We start from the raw sequence: 17,219 nt of genomic DNA on the forward strand, positions 1-17,219 counted from the left end.
GTTGTTGTTTTTAGGATAAAAGCATATATGTGATTATTCCAACTTCATTTCTAAGAATTTCTGAAATGACCTCTTCTCCCCTCTACCCTACAGGGCCTGACCCTGCTGACGGAGAATCATTACATTTTACTTTTCTCCCTATTTGAGCTTGTGAAAATAATAGGCCAGAGAAGGTCTGTCTTGCAGGGAAGGATATTTAAAAATAGAAGCACTTTGGAAAGACATAGATACCTTCTTATTGCTGTTAGTGAGAAATAAATCAGGAATATGAAATAGAATTCTTGTGCTTCATTTCTGTATTTGCTGTTTCACATACAGCTACTCCTTATCAAAGAAGTTAATGGTGACATTGAATGTAGAAAAATACAGCCAAAATTTGACAAGGAACAAATCTGCTGAAGACTTCCCTATCTGTTCATAAAGAACTTCAATCCCTTTAGGATGAATTTACTGTGGGGAGGTTTTATTGTGCTTAGTATTAAACATAGGAAGAGATTAAAAGACACATAGATTATTATGATTAAAGTTGAGATTCAAGTGCACAGTCTGCCCACCAGTTTGCCATTTAAGGATAAGCTTGTGATACTACATGGAACTATAAAATTGGAGCAATATCAGCTGTTCCAGTGCCGTTTCTCGGTATGGAGACTGAAACTAGAGTGCTGACCTGTCCAACACTGTGCAGCTAGCTAGAGTAGGCTCAGGGCCAGGCCACAACTCCAACACCACACAGCCATGGACTGCTACGATACGTCATCTCCCATTCCTTCCCTTTTAAGAGAACAAATGAAGGAGCCCCAAAAGGCAAGAGATGAGTCAGGGAAAAATGAAATTTTCTGTTCTGGCTTTTTGGAGCTTAGGGACGCAAGCCAACTCATGAGGTTAACTGTGAGGAAGGAACACTGGGGAGCTGCTGCGAGCTCCAGGACACAGGCTGTGCTGACCTTAGTTTTGTGACTCTAGCTGTTCTATCAAGGCTCCATCACTGGTGGAGAGTTAGGAAAAAGTAAGGCTACAGAAAGAGGATTGGCATTACTCTTCCACATCTGTGTACACACACGAATAAAGGGGAATTGCAATAGCAGCTTTGGGGCCCTGATCAGGGTAGTATGACCAGCAAATAAGAGAACATAAAAAACAAAATATCTTGGGCTTAGGAGCAAAGTCTGAGGTTGGGGCCACAGGCCCCACATGTGGTCACAAAGGTTTCAAGAAGCCCCTGAAACAGCCCAAGAAGCAGACCTAGGAGATGGGTGAGGAAAGTAAGACTTCCAATCTGAAACAGAAGCAGAATGAACTCAAGGAGCTAAAAGCAAAGGTCACAGGGAAGAGCCCACTGACCACAGGTGAAATTAAGAAATCTGGCAAAAAACAAGCATTAGTGCCTGAGATGGGGAACATTGATTTCCATTTTAGCACCAGGATCCCTGCTATAACATCTTTTGCCCCCTAGAGCAAGAACGAAGTGTGTGTTGGAGTCTGTTGTAATGGAAGAATAAGCTTTTGTTAAAAGAAAGAAAAGATAGCAAGGCCAGTCATCGCAGTGCACACCTGTAATCCCAGTGACTCAGGAAGTTGAGGCATCCTGCCACAAATTCAAGGCCAGCCTCAGCACCCTACAGGGGCTCTAAGCAACTTAGACCCTGTCTCACAAATTAAAAGAGCTGGGGATTTGGCTCAGTGGCAAAGTGCCCCTCGGTTCAATCCCCAGTACCACCCCCAAAAGTCTTACCAAAGTAAACATATCTTATGTGTTCATGCCCAGAAGCATGTCATCAGTACAGGGGTATAGACAAAATATGCTGCATTTCCAAATGCTAGAGAAAATAGTTACCTTCTTAAGGATTAAAAATATAGATGCTGGGCACAGTGATGCACACCTCTAATCCCAGGTGAGATAGGAGAATGGCAAGTTCAAAGCCAGCCTCGGCAACTTAATGAGTCCCTAAGCAACTAAGCAGGAACCTATCTCAAAGCAAATAATTTTTTTTAAAAGGGGGCTGGGGATGTGGCTCTGGTTAAGAACACTTGAGTTCAATCCCCAGACGCAAAAAGAAAGAGATTAAAAATAGAGACTAAAACTTTTATGAAGAAAAAATCCCTGTTCATTCTTCTCCAAGCTTGTACAGCAAGTTCCTGGAACTTCATGCTTATAGCAGTGGTTCCCAAAGCTTAGTGTGTATCAAAATTACTTAGAAGGCTTGTTAAAACATAGATTGCACAAGGTATGGTGGCACATGGCTATAATCCAGCTGACAGATCTGGCTCCGTGAGAATGTTATAGGCCAGACTGTAAGGGAAATGACTAAACAGACTCCATTTTGCTCTGAGACTCCATGTTATGTAGGAAATAAGCTTCTTCCATGGGAACACCCCTCCTCTGTGCCCATCATCAGTTACTTGGTGTGACATGTTTAATAATATACGATGGCAACCCCTATGTAGTAAGAATTGCTCTCTTTTGATTCCTATTGCTCCTAAACAGTGTACCATGTGAATGGTGATTGTGTGGATGTTAGTAACCATTAGTTTGTACCTAGGTAAGGGTCATTGTGACCTACTTCTCTCTCTGTTGATGATCTCATAATGTTAGTTTGGAATTTCAAATCATAGCAACAGACACTTATGATTAATGTGATTTTTGGTATAAGAAACCCTGCAACCCTATGGTCAGGGCTGTTCTCCCAATAGCCATTTTTGGGGGCATTGTGTGAGACAGTCAGCCGACCGGTTTAATAAAGACTCTCAAATTTGGACTTCTCAGTGGCGATCAGTCTGTTAAGTTGCGTACCTTAACACTCAGGAGGCTGAGATAGGAGGATCACAAGTTCAGAGTCAGCCCTGGCAATTTAACATGGCCCTCAGCACTTTCACGAAATCCTGACTCGAAAATAAAAAGGGTTGGGGATGTGACTCAGTGGTTAAGCATACCTGGGTTCAATTCATAGCAACCCCCCCAAAAAAACATATTTTGGGAATCCCAAACCCCAGGGTTCCTGATTCAGTAGGTTTGGGATAATGTGTTAGAATTGGCATTTCTAGCACATTTCAGGTGATGTTGGTATTGATGGCTTAGGCACCACCTTTGAGAATTCCTGCTTTCTAGTGGACAAATGGCATCTTGCAGATCTAGAAGAGTTCACACTGGACTGTTATGTGGACACTAAAAGCCAAAAATTAGTTGTTATAGCCCCTAAAGTTAGGGCAAAATCATCTTTTATGTTAGTTGTTGATTTTATTGACTTTTAATTCCAAATCTTCCCTCATTCATGAAAATGTCTTTTTATTGTTGTTGTTTTTGTTTTTTGTGGTGTTGGGGATTGAACCCAGGGCCTTGTGCTTGCAAGGGAAGCACTCTACCAACTGAGCTAGCCCCAGCCCTCATTCATGAAAATGAATCTGGGCCCTGAAAATACTTTTCCTTTGCCAAGTGGCATGTTAAGCTTTGATGGTAGAGGGCACGGAAGACAGGCTTTTTGGTTCTTGCCAGTCACTTGTAGCAAGCATAACTTCTCCAGGTTTTAACTCCTAGGGTGTGTGGTAAGTCACAGCCCCCCACCCGCCAGACTAGCAACTGTAGTGGAGTGCCTCCTGAGAGACACCTCCCCTGAGCACTTTTCCATGGCACCCTAAGAGGGTAGATTTTCCCAAAATTCCAGATAATGGATTGCATACATTTTGCCAGCATGGCACCAGAGCTGCTTACCCACCATTTGGCAGGCCATGGCAGTGCCCTCTCCAATGAAGCCTGGCTCTCCTTATTGCAGAGCAAGGCAGGCAAAGGGGAAGATCCTGGGTGATCATTCTTCTTAGCCTTGGAGGATGAGGCAGTTTCTTTTATGCCTTCTATAGTTTTCTTTACTTCTTACTAGCCATGGCTTTGTTTATTTTTTTATTTATATAACAACTAATTGTTAAATCATTTATGTGTTTATATTTTATCCATTATACATATACTTACATAAGTATATTAAAAATGTTAGACATTTATTTATTTTATTATCTGCTCATTACTGAATTTATATAAATACAATTACTTATTTGAGTTTTTTAAATTGTATTTACTTTATACAAAGAATTCATATAATTCTAGGCAGGTGCAAGAGTGTACACATGTTAATCTCAGCACCTTGGATCACAAGGAGGATCACAAGCAGGAGGATCACAAGTTCAAGGCCAACCTGGGATACTTGGCCAGACATGTTTCAAGATAAAAATCAAAGAAGGGCTGGGGATGTAGGTCAGTGGTAGAGAGTCCTGGGTTCCATCCCCAGCATTGCAAATAGCAATAAGACTACAGTCCTGTGATTTCAGTTTACCATACCTTTTTGTACATGTGGGTTTCCTAAGGACATCTTGGATTCAGTTTCACGGAACTGTCTCTTAGCCAGAAAAAGAGTGTTGGCTTTTTGAGTCTAGCACTTCAGGCTAATTCTTAAACATGACTCACCTTTTTAAACACGATCTACCATCTGTTAGTCTGAAGGTTATACAGAAGAACTTCCTTAAAACCTCAAAGTGACCACGAAGACAACAGAAACATAATTTCCAACAGTGCTGCTGCTGTAATGTAAAAGAACATTAACATGGCTCAAAGTCCAGTGCTGGGATGATTTTATGGGAATGTGGACTTATACCTAGGGGCCTGCAAGTTTATAATGATAACCAGCCTTTATTAAACACCTACCTTATGATAGGGACTATATCTAAAGCTGCTAAGAAGTTTTTCTAAAATGTGGAAATAGGCAAAAGGGGGTTCTGTGTGTCCTTTTGGGGTTATATGAACACATTTCAGCCTTCTCACCCATGTTATCTAATACTCTAGGAGTCTGTACCTTTGTTTGACTTGGTATTTTCTCTAGATTAGAATATTGTAAATCTTACAAGGGTAGACGTTAACTTGTAGAAACTAACTGTAGACACCTCAGCACTACTGACATTTGAGGGTAGATTATTGTTGTGGGTGGCTGTCCTGTACATTCAAGAATATTTAGTACCATCCCTGTTCTCTAATCAATAGATGCCATTAGCACCCCCTCCAGTTGTGACAACTAAAAATGTCTTCAGACACTGCCAAATATCCATTGAAGACAAAAATCACCCTCATTTTAGAACTGCTGATGGCAATGCTAATTAAATTTACTTTGTAGAGATAAAAATTTTTCTATTAGAAAAAATAAGAGCCAATTTTATTACTCTATCTAGACATTAACCAGTTTTGTATCAAATTAATCTTATTCACTTTTTTCTTTGCAGCCACCACAAATACTTTACTATCTCCAGTTCTCTCTGAACCAGCCTGGCCATCTTGCCAGTTCCCTCATGAAATGTCAAAAGAATCTCTGATACATGCTTACTCTATATTTGTATGGGTTGTATTTTTAATGTTTTGAAAAGTAATTTTGACAAAACTCTACATTACCCTATTGAATCCTCATAACAACCGTATAATTATGAGACTTTGAGTGGTTAAGTGTCAGTGTCACATTGTTTACATATATTGGAACAGGTTTGGAACTCAAGTCCTCATAGTTCAAGTAGTAGCCACCATGCCATACTGTATTATGAGGCTAGTCCCAAACTCTGTGACCCACTTTATATACTATGAAGGACCTTCATAGTTCAAAATCCAAGAACCAACCATAGAAGCCCTCGAACTTTGGAATTTTCTATGCTCAGTTTATTCTAATATCACAGGTGCCATTTGGTGGGAAAATTGACATCTATATTGGCTAGTGTCCAGCATATCATTATCTTTCTTTTAGAAAATCACAAACAGCATGCAGAAGTCATGTTGTATCTTGCAGTTAGAAACCTAGATTCCATTCTGATTAAGGCATATTTGTGTAAGTTTTAAGAGTGATTAGAAAACTTGAGGCATTAGTAATAGAGAAGATATATTCAGGCTGAAAATCATTTTTCTCACTCAAATATATGTATATATATTTGAACACAATGTGCTTTGCTTCTTTCATGCCAACTTTCCTAACACATTCCTGAAAATTAGGTCAACCTTAACTATGACTTCACTTGACAACAAAGGAAAGTGAGGCAGCAAGATGTTACTTAAGGCCACTAGTCATCGTTTGAGCCAGACTTATTCGGTTTATTTCAGTATGAATTGTGGACAAAGGGGAATGAAGGGAAGGGAGGGGCATGGGAAAAGGAAAGACAGTGGAATGAACTGACATAGCTTTCCTATGTACGTATATGAATACACCACAGTGAATCTCACCACCGTGTACACCCACAACAAATTAATTTTAAGAAGCAATAATGGGGGCTGGGAAGATAGCTCAGTCGGTAGAATGCTTGCCTTAAGCACAAGGCCCTGGGTTCGATTCCCAGCACCACAAAAAAAAAAAAAAAAAAAAAGAAGCAATAATGGGTAAATGGCAGAAAGATCAATAGGGAAAGGGAATGGGAAGTGGGGAGAATGAAGGGGAAGGAGAGGTAACAAGGTCTGAATTAGACAAGATGTATTCCATACTTGTGTAATTGTGTCAGAATGGATTCTACTATCATGTATAACTTTAAAAAGAAGTTTTTAAATAAATAAATGGTGAGCATGATCCCTCAATCCAATATACTTTCTATTTTCTTTTTTCCTTTCTAATAGACTTGCAAGGAGGCACCAAAATAAATAAGTAAAAGGAAAGAAAATATACATTTAGGCTATAACAAATCTGGACCTGAACTTGAAGTGTCCTCTATCTTTTGGGGAGTCCTGTGTTGTTAGAAGAGGAAGAGTAAATCACCGAATGTGGTGGCACACTCCTACAACCCCAGCAACTCAGGAGGCTGAGGCAGGAGGATCACTATTTTGAGCCCAGCCTGGAGAACTTAGCAAGACCCTATATCAAAAAATAAAAAGGACTAGTAAAGCACGCCCCAGGTCCAATGCCCAGCTCCAAAAAAACAACATAAGTCAAGGATGGAGCCTGTGAAGGTGCAGAAGAAGCAGCAGTAATGATTGGTCATGATGAAAAGTGAAGCAGACAAGTAGGAAGTGCATGGTACTGTAAGAAACCCCAAGTTCTCATTCCACCCAGGATACTTAACCACAGGCATGTCATTTAATCTCCCCATGCCTAAAGAAGCTAAGCTTCTCAAAGAATTGGACTTATTCATTTCTACTTTATGGCATTTGATTAAAAGAGTTGATATACAGCATCCAGTCAAATGCGTGGCACCTGGTGGGTGTTCACTATTATTAGCTCCATCTTTCAATCCCAACCGTCTTGACTCCATCCTACAAAACTAAAACTGTTCTTAAGATCAAATAATGTGTTATGAAATCATCTGAGAAACTCTTAAAGGGCTCTGCAAATATTAAAGACATTGAAAGGTTATTAGACAGATCTAAGCCTGTCACCATAGTTAAAGGTGAGTCACCTATAACCCTTAGGGGTTTTTTAAATTATTATTTTTCCCTTCAAAGCTTCCCTGGATACTCATTTTAATTATTTTTACCTTATAAAAATGAGTGGATGTGGTAAACAGTATATTTTCTCTTTGACCTAGAACACTATAAAAGGATGGTCCTCAGCTGTTGCATTGGTGGATCATCCAACCTGTGAAAACCATCTGCAAGAACACCTTAATCCCAGCCATAAAATTGTATCAAGAAGCTCTTGGTTTCTTTTGTGGATTGTTCACTCTAGAGAAAATCGTCCAGCTTATCCTGAGAACACTCAAACTGTCCTGTGCAAAAAGCCATATAACAAAATAGTAGGCCACCTATTAGAAGCCAGCACCAGCTTGCCAGCCAAGAGCCTGAATCATTTTGGAGGTCCCAGTCAAGCCCTCTATGACTGGAGCACAGGTCACACCTTGGTTTCCCTTGGTTTTACATTCGTGAGAGACCTTGAGACAGAATCATCAGCTTAGTCACTCCCCAAATCCTGGTTCCCAGAAACTGCAAGATGCTTCCTATTTATTTATTTACTTATTTGCAATGCAGATTGAACCACTCTACACTGAATAGCATCCCCCAGCCCTTTATTTTATTTTATTTTGTTTAGTCTTGGCTAACTTGCTGAGGCTGACCTCAAATTTGCAACACTCCTGCCTCAGCCTCCTCAGTTGTTAGGATGATAGGTGTTCACCACCATGCTCAGCAAGATGACTGTGCTTTAATTGCCAAGGTTTGTGTAATTTGTTATACGGCATTGGGTAACTAATACATAGACCACTCCAAATTGTTGCTTCTCTGCCACTCCCATAGAAATTCCAAATGACATATCTACTGTATCAGAATCACTTGGGAGGGGTCATGGCCATCTGTATTGTTTAAAATTTCTACAGATGATTATGATATACAGTCCCCTTAAAAGCCTGTTTTATTTTGGAATGTAATTTACCATGTAATTATACTGTACTGACTTCAAATTAATTAAATATCCTTCCCTTCCAGGACTCATTAGGAGAGTTAGGACCAGCTCTTAGGGCAATGGAAGCTCAAGTAGTTTTTTCCAACAATTGAGAAATTCAAGAGATATTTTTCTCTCCTATCTCAAGAGACATAAGCAGGAAAGATTAATTTCACTACTTTGCTCTTGGAGTTCCATCTCGATTTCACCATTCTGGGTTAAGATCAGAGATGACTTACATGAAATAAGAAACAATTTGGAACTGCTCGCACCACAGTCTACTGCCAAACCACCCCCATTCCAACTAGGACATATTATTTCATGCACTCTTCAATGAATATTTTTTTCCAGTGTATATGAAAGTTTCCTTTTACCCAGAGAAAGCAAGGGTAATAAATGAGATGCTGGTCCTCACTATTAGGTAGTTCAAAGATACTGAATCTCCAAAGCCGAAACTTGGTAACAAGAGCAAAGGAAGGGGGCTGAGGATGTAGCTCAGTGTTAGAACACTTGCCTAGCATGAGCAAGGCCCTAAGTTCAATCCCCCACCCCACAAAAAGAGAGACAGAGACAGAAGAAAGAGTTAAACACCACGATGCATGTTTATAGTCCACCAACTCAGAAGCCTGAGGCAGGAGGATCTTGTTTGAGTTCAGCCTGGGCAACTCAGAGAGTCCCTACCTCAAAATAAAAAGGACTTGGGTGTAGCTCAGCGGTAGTGTCCCTGGGAGCAATCACCAAAAAAAAAAAAAAAAAAAAAAAAAAAAAAATCAAGTACCAAAAAAATGAAAAGTGTATGTGAATGGCTGAGCATCTTTTTCTCCATCTACCTCATACCTTCATAATTATCTTCATTTCCTCTCTCTTCACACCACGCATGGAAACTGCTCCCAAATCCCATTTACTTTGCCTCAGAAATCTCATATGCAGACTTTCACCCCTGTCCTTGCAACCTTTGTTCAGAAACCCCTGTTAATACCCCTAGTCATCTACCACAGCCTCTTCTTACCATGTGACTTCAGTGATGATCCTCTCTCCAGTTCAGTTTGCACATAGCTGACAGAGTTATCTTTACTAACTATAAATGCCTCATGTCACTCCCTTGATCAACACCATGCCGTTGCCCTTATGTATCTTCTACGCACACTGGGAAGAGCATGCCATTTCTGTACGGATGCTAAAAATGCACATCCTCGATCTCACCATGAGAAAACATCAGATAAACCCAAATTAGAGACATCCTATTAAACATAGTCAGTACTCTTCCAAAGGGTCAACTCACAAAAAAAAAAAAAAAAAAATTCAGATTGGGAAATTATCTCTGACTGGAGATGACTAAAGAGACATGACAGCTAAATGCAGTTCCAGATCCTGAGTTAGATTCCAAGGCAGCAGAAAGTCATTAGTGAGACAAATGGTGAAATGTAACAAAGTCTGTAGTTTAGCCCATGCTATTGTGTCAGTTTTGTAGTTTCAATCATTGTACTATGATTATACTAAAGATGGTGGCATTAAAGGATGGTAGGTAAAGAGTAGGGAAAACTGTGTGTTGCTCTTCCAATTTTCCTGAAGTCTGGAATTATTTTGAAAGGTGGCTGGAAAAAGGAAAAAGGAAAGTACATGCCATTGAGTGGAATTCTAATCAACTGTATAAACTTAGTGGAAAGAGAGGGCAGGAAGCAAGATGAGAGAGAAGTCAGAATTGTGCTTGCCAGGTACCATGGGGTGAGGTGTGAATTTATGAGACCTCCCATCAGCTCCCCGATACATATATATATCCTATGAGTATTCCTTGGTGCTAAATGATGTTTGACACTTTTGATATATAGTGCCTAAACACAAGCCAGTTACTTTTTTTAAAATTTATTTTTATTGTAAACAAATGGGGTACATCTTATTTCTTTGTTTGTACATGAAGTAGAGGCATACCATTTGTGTAATCATACATTTACATAGGGTAATGGTGTTTGATTCATTCTGTTATTTTTTTCCTCCCCCCCACCTCTCCCACCCCTCTTTTCCCTCTACAGAGTCCCTCCTTCCTCCATTCTTGCCGCCCTCCCACCCCCCTGGGGTCGCAAATTAGCCAGTTACTTTTATCTGGTACTCAGCTGGGGAAACTGATTTATCTGTTTCAGCACCAGAGAAAAAATTGTGCCGATTCATTGATGTAGCAGAGAAGGCTCCCAGTTTCCATCTGCCCCTTCTTCTTCAGCAATAAAAATCCTGGTTTTCAAATTGGAACATTATTACTCTGTTAATAGAAATTTCAGTGGTTATTTATTAGGGAAAAAAACTATAATGTAGCAATGAAAACCAGAGCTTGGGTGTCCATCACACAGAGCAGAATCAAATCCAGCTGTGCGATCTAAGGCATGTTATCTATCCTGAGGCTGAGTCACTGTCTGCAAAACAGAAATAATGATAAACTTACTTTCTAAAGTTGCTGCGGAGCTTAAATTTTTAACTCATGCAAATGCTTTACACTTAATGTGGTAATCTGGCATAGTATTCACAGTGATCCAATGCTAGGTATTATTATTTAAAGCTCTTGATAAAAAGTTTAAAATCTGTACCAGTGGAAAATCAGTGATAAGATGTTCAAGGACAACTGTTGGCTTATTTTAGTTTCTTAGCTCTTGCTCTAATTGCATGTTACATTTAATCCAGTAATCAGCAGAAATTTTGAGCTGGTGCTCAGCTTTCTTTTTTCATTTTAGACTTTGCTTCTTTGCTCATTCCCACATTCTAGATATTCTATGAATCAAATCATTCAATCTCTCCAGTTTCCTAAAGTGAGGAAAAATCCATCCTAATCTAGTATCCAGAGAAAGGAAGCTGGAAAGGAAAGATGAATCTCTTTGCCTGAGGGCTAATGTTAGTAATATTCCCATGTCTTCACTTATGTTTTTTTTAATTATTAAAAATCATAAATTTACATAGGGCAATGTTGTTTGATTCATTGTTATTTTTTCCCTTCCCCCCCACCCCTCCCACCCCTTTTCCCTCTATACCATCCTTCCTTCCTCCATTCTTACCACCCTCCTTATCCCTAACCCTAAACCTAACCCTAACCCTAACGCTAACCCCTCCCACCCCCCATTATATGTCATCATCCGCTTATCAGCAAGATCATTCGTCCTTTAGTTTTTTGAGATTGGCTTATCTCACTTAGCATGATATTCTCCAATTTCATCCATTTGCCTGCAAATGCCATAATTTTATCATTCTTCATGCCAGAGTAATATCCCATTGTATATATATATGCCACAATTTCTTTATCCATTCATCAACTGAAGGACATCTAGGTTGGTTCCACACTCTGGCTATGGTGAATTGAGCAGCTATGAACATTGATGTGGCTGTATCTCTGTAGTATGCTGATTTTAAGTCCTGTGAGTATAGGCCAAGGAGTGGGATAGCTGGGTCAAATGGTGGTTCCATTCCAAGCTTTCTGAGGAATCTCCATACTGCTTTCCAGAGTGGCTGCACTAATTTGCAACACCACCAGCAATGTATGAGTGTACCTTTTTCCCCACATCCTCGCCAACACCTATTGTTGCTTGTATTCTTGATAATCGCCATTCTAATTGGGGTGAGATGAAATCTTAGGGTAGTTTTGATTTGCATTTCTCTTATTACTAGAGATGTTGAACATTTTTTCATGTATCTGTTGATTGCTTGTACATCTTCTTCTGTGAAGTGTCCATTTCCTTAGCCCATTAGTTGATTGGATTATTTGTATTCTTGGTGTAGAGTTTTTTGAGTTCTATATAGATTCTGGAAATTAGCGCTCTATCTGAAGTATGAGTGGCAAAGATATTCTCCCACTCTGTAGGCTCTCTCTTCATATTACTGATAGTTTCCTTTGCTGAGAGAAAGCTTTTTATTTTGAATCTATCCCAGTTGTTGATTCTTGCTTTTATTTCTTGTGCTATGGGAGTCCTGTTAAGGAAGTCTGATCCTAAGCCAACAAGTTGAAGGTTTGGACCTACTTTTTCTTCTATAAGATGCAGGGTCTCTGGTCTGATTCCGAGGACCTTGATACATTTTGAGTTGAGTTTTGTGCAGGGTGAGAGATAGGGGTTTAATTTCATTCTGTTGTATATGGTTTTCCAGTTTTCCCAGCACCATTTGTTGAAGAGGCTATCTTTTCTCCATTGCATATTTTTGGAACCTTTGTCTAGTATGAGAAAATTGTATTTATTTGGGTTTGTGTCTATGTCCTCTATTCTGTACAATTGATCTACCTGTCTATTTTGGTACCAATAACATGCCGTTTTTGTTACTATTGCTTTGTAATAGAGTTGAAGATCTGGTATTGCGATACCCCCTGCTTCGCTCTTTCTACTGAGGATTGCTTTAGCTATTTTGGGTTTCTTATTCTTCCAGATGAATTTCATAATTGCTTGCTCTATTTCTGTAAGGTACATCATTGGGATTTTAATTGGAATTGCATTGAATCTGTATAGCACTTTTGGTAGTATGGCCATTTTGACAATATTAATTCTGCCTACCCAAGAACATGGGAGATCTTTCCATCGTCTAAGGTTTTCATTAATTTCTTTCTTTAGTGTTCTCTAGTTCTCATTGTAGAGGTCTTTCACCTCTTTTGTGAGATTGATTCCCAAGTATTTTATTTTTTTCGATGTTATTGTGAATGGGGTAGTTTTCCTAATTTCTCTTTCTGAAGATTCATCACTTATGTGTAAAAATGCACTGGATTTATGAGCATTGATCTTGTATCCTGCTACTTTACTGAATTCACTTATGAGTTCTAAGAGTTTTCTGGTGGAATTTCCTGGTTCCTCTAAATATATAATCATGTCATCAGCGAACAGGGATAGTTTAAGTTCTTCTTTTCCAATTCATATCCCTTTAATTTCTTTGGTTTGTCTAATTGCTGTGGCTAGAGTCTAAAGAACGATGTTGAATAGAAGTGGTGAAAGAGGGCATCCCTGCCTTGTTCCAGTTTTTAGGGGGAATGCTTTCAGTTTTTCACCATTTAGAATGATATTGGCCATGGGCTTAGTAGATGGCCTTTACAATGTTCAGGAATGTTCCCACTACCCCAATTGTTTCTAGTGTTTTGAGCATGAAGGGATGCTGCATTGTATCGAATGCTTTTTCTGCATCTATTGAAATAATCATGTGATTCTTAACTTTTAGTCTGTTGATATGGTGAATGACATTTATTGATTTCCGGATGTTGAACCAACCTTGCATCCCTGGGATAAAACCCACTTGATCATGGTGCACTATCTTTTTAATATATTTTTGTATGCGATTTGCTAAAATTTTGTTGAGAATTTTTGCGTTAATGTTCATTAAGGATATTGGTCTGAAATTTTCTTTCCTCGAAGTATGTCTGTCTGGTTTAGGTATCAGGGTGATATTGGCTTCATAGAATGAGTTTGGGAGGGTTCCCTCCTCTTCTATTTTATGGAATACTTTGAGAAGTATTGGAATGAGCTCTTCTTTAAAGGTTTTGTAGAACTCGGCTGAGAACCCATCTGGTCCCAGACTTTTCTTTGTTGGTAGGCTTTTGATGACCTCTTCTATTTCATTGCTTGAAATTGATTTATTTAAGTTGTGTATGTCCTCCTTGTTCAGTTTAGGTAATTCATATGTCTCTAGAAACTTGTTGATGTCTTCGAGGTTTTCTGTTTTGTTGGAGTATAGATTTTCAAAATAGCTTCTAATTATGTTTTGTATTTCACTCGTGTCTGTTGTGATATTTCCTTGTTCATTCCGAATTTTAGTAATTTGAGTTTTCTCCCTCTTTCTCTTTGTTAGTGTGGCTCAGGGTTTATCAATTTTGTTTATTTTTTCAAAGAACCAACTGTTTATTTTGTTAATTTTTCCAATTGTTTCTTTTGTTTCAGTTTCGTTGATTTTGGCTCTGATTTTAACTATTTCCTGTCTTCTACTACTTTTGGTGTTGGTCTGCTCTTCTTTTTCTAGGACTTTGAGCTATAGTGTTAAGTCGTTTATTTGTTGATTTTTACTTCTTTTTTTGAATGTACCCCATGAAATAAATCTTCCTCTAAGTACTGCTTTCATAGTGTCCCAGAGATTTTGATATGATGTGTCTTTGTTCTCATTTACTTCTAAGAATTTTTTAATTTCCCTCCTGATGTCTTCTGTTATCCATTCATCATATAATAGTGTATTATTTAATCTCCAGGTATTGGAGCAGTTTCTGTTTTTTATTCTGTCATTTATTTCTAATTTCAATCCATTATGATCTGATAAGAGTACAAGGTAGTATCTCTATCTTCTTGTATTTGCTAACAGTAGCTTTGTGGCATAAAACATGGTCTATTTTAGAGAAGGATCCATGTGCTGCTGAGAAGAAAGTGTATTAGTTCTTTGTTGGATGGTATATTCTCTATAAGTCGGTTAAGTCTAAATTGTTGATTGTGTTATTGAGGTCTATGGTTTCCTTATTCAATTTTTGTTTGGACGATCTATCCAGCGGTGAGAGAGGTGTGTTGAAATCGCCTAGTATTATTGTGTTGTGGTCTATTTGATTTCTGGAATTGAGAATGATTTGTTTGACGTACATGGATGAGCCAATGTTCGGGGCATAGATATTTATGATTGTTATGTCTTGCTGATTTATGCTTCCCTTAAGCAGTATGTATTGTCCTTCCTTATCCCTTCTGACTAGTTTTGGCTTGAAGTCCACATTATCTGAAATGAGGATGGATACTCCAGCTTTTTTGCAGTGTCCGTGTGCATGGTATGTTTTTTTCCCATCCTTTCACCTTTAGTCTATGGGTATCTCTTTCTATGAGATGAGTCTCTTGCAGGCAACATATTGTTGGATTTTTCTTTTTACTCCAATCTGCCAGTCTATGTCTTTTGATTGATGAGTTCAGGCCATTAACATTCAGTGTTATGATTGTGATATGATTTGTATTCCCAGTCATTTGACTCATTTTTGTTTTTTGACATGATTTGGTTTCTCCTTTATTTGGCTATTCCTTTAGGCTCGTTCCTCCCATTGCTGATTTGCATCATTGTTTTTCATCTCTTCCTCATGGAATATTTTGCTGAGAATGTTCTGTAATGCCGGCTTTCTTTTAGTAAAATCCTTTAGCTTTTGTTTATCATGGAAGGATCTTATTTCATCGTCAAATCTGAAAGTAAGTTTTGCTGGGTATAAGATTCTTGGTTGGCATCCATTTTCTTTCAGGGCTTGGTAAATGTTGTTCCAGGCCCTTCTAGCTTTTAGGGTCTGGATTGAAAAATCTGCTGATATTCTTATTCGTTTCCCCCTGAATGAAATTTGTTTCTTTTCTCTCGCGGCCTTTAAAATTCTGTCTTTATTTTGTATGTTAGGTATTTTCATAATAATGTGCCTTGGTGTGGGTCTGTTGTAATTTTGTGTATTTGGAGTCCTATAAGCCTCTTGTACTTGGTTTTCCATTTCATTCTTCAGATTTGGGAAATTTTCTGATATTATTTCATTGAATAGATTGTTCATTCCTTTGGTTTGTTTCTCTAAGCCTTCCTCAATCCCAATAATTCTTAAATTTGGCCTCTTCATGATATCCCATAATTCTTGTAGATTCTGTTCATGATTTCTTATAGTCTTTTCTGTTTGGTCAACTTTGTTTTAAGGATTAAATATTTTGTCTTCAACATCTGAGGTTCTGTCTTCCAGGTGTTCTATCCTATTGGTTATGCTTTCTATGGAGTTTTTAACTTGGTTTATTGTTTCCTTCATTTCAAGGATTTCTGTTTGTTTCTTTTTTTCAGTATCTCTAACTCTTTATTGAAATGATCTCTTGCTTCCCGTATTTCCTCTTTTAACTGTTGATTGGTGCGATCATTTAATGCCTGCATTTGCTCTTTCATCTCCTCCTTCAATGCCTGCATTTGCTCTTTCATCTCCTCATTTGCTTCCCTGATTGTTTTAATTATGTACATTCTGAACTCCCTTTCTGACATTTCTTCTGCTGTGCTGTCATTGGGTTTTATTGATATAGTATCTAGGTTTGTTTGGGACATTTTCTTCCCTTGTTTTCTCATATTGGTCAGAGGTCACTGGGACTCTGAGATATTGCAGATTTCCTCTACTGGCTTATAGTGTCCCTGTAGATTTCCAGTGTATCACCTCTCAGCCTTCAGTAGCCTGAAGTCTTGGAGTAACTTGAAAATGCAGTGCTTCCAAAGAAAGCTGCCCCTAGCCCACTACTGGTTCCAGGGAGAGAGACCTGGAGAGGTCTCTGGCTGCCCTGCCCTGGTCCCAGAGGCTGCTTGCGGGTTAGAGGTCTCCGCTGGCTTGGGGACTTGTGGCTGGCTCTGTGTAGAAAGGCTCACTGGGCGGTCTGCTATGAGAAGCTAGCCTAGAAAGGCGCTTCCCGCTGGAGGGAGCCGGGCTGCTTGGGGAAGTCCCTGGCTGCCCTGTCCCAGTCTCTGAAGCAACCTGTGGGCAGTCCGGATCTCGCCATGTGCTGGCTCAGGGACTTGGAACTGGTTCTGTGCAGAAAGGCTCTCACTGGGGGGCCTGCTCCGAGAAGCTGGAGAATGTGGCCTTGTGGGAGGAGCCCACTGCCGGAGTGCTCAGGGCTGCCTGGGGCAGACTCTAGCTGCCCTGCCTTACTCTAATAAGCCACCTGAATCTGGGCCTGCCACCCGGCAGAGACTGCTTCACTGGGTGGGGGAGACTCACCCCGAGGCTCTATTTTAGTCCGAGTCTCTCAATGCCTCCCCTTCTTGAATCCTGGGTTCTGGAGCGACTGGAGATGCAGTCACCGTGTAGTCCACCATCCTGGATCGCCCTGTGGAAAAAGCCTGCAGCTAGAGGGGGGCAGGGCCGCCTGGAGAGGTCTATGG

The 17,219-nt window shown here is 39.5% G+C and overlaps 1 long non-coding RNA gene across 1 annotated transcript in view; it reads right to left on the minus strand.

The window, feature by feature from the left end:
* LOC306644828 overlaps positions 1-17,219 on the minus strand; it is a 101,888-nt gene that overhangs the window by 15,398 nt on the left and 69,271 nt on the right. The gene's annotated exons all lie outside the window — the stretch shown is intronic.

The sequence above is a fragment of the Sciurus vulgaris genome (genome assembly GCF_902686455.1).
Source record: "Sciurus vulgaris genome assembly, chromosome: 15".
NCBI classification, from domain to species: Eukaryota; Metazoa; Chordata; class Mammalia; order Rodentia; family Sciuridae; genus Sciurus; species Sciurus vulgaris.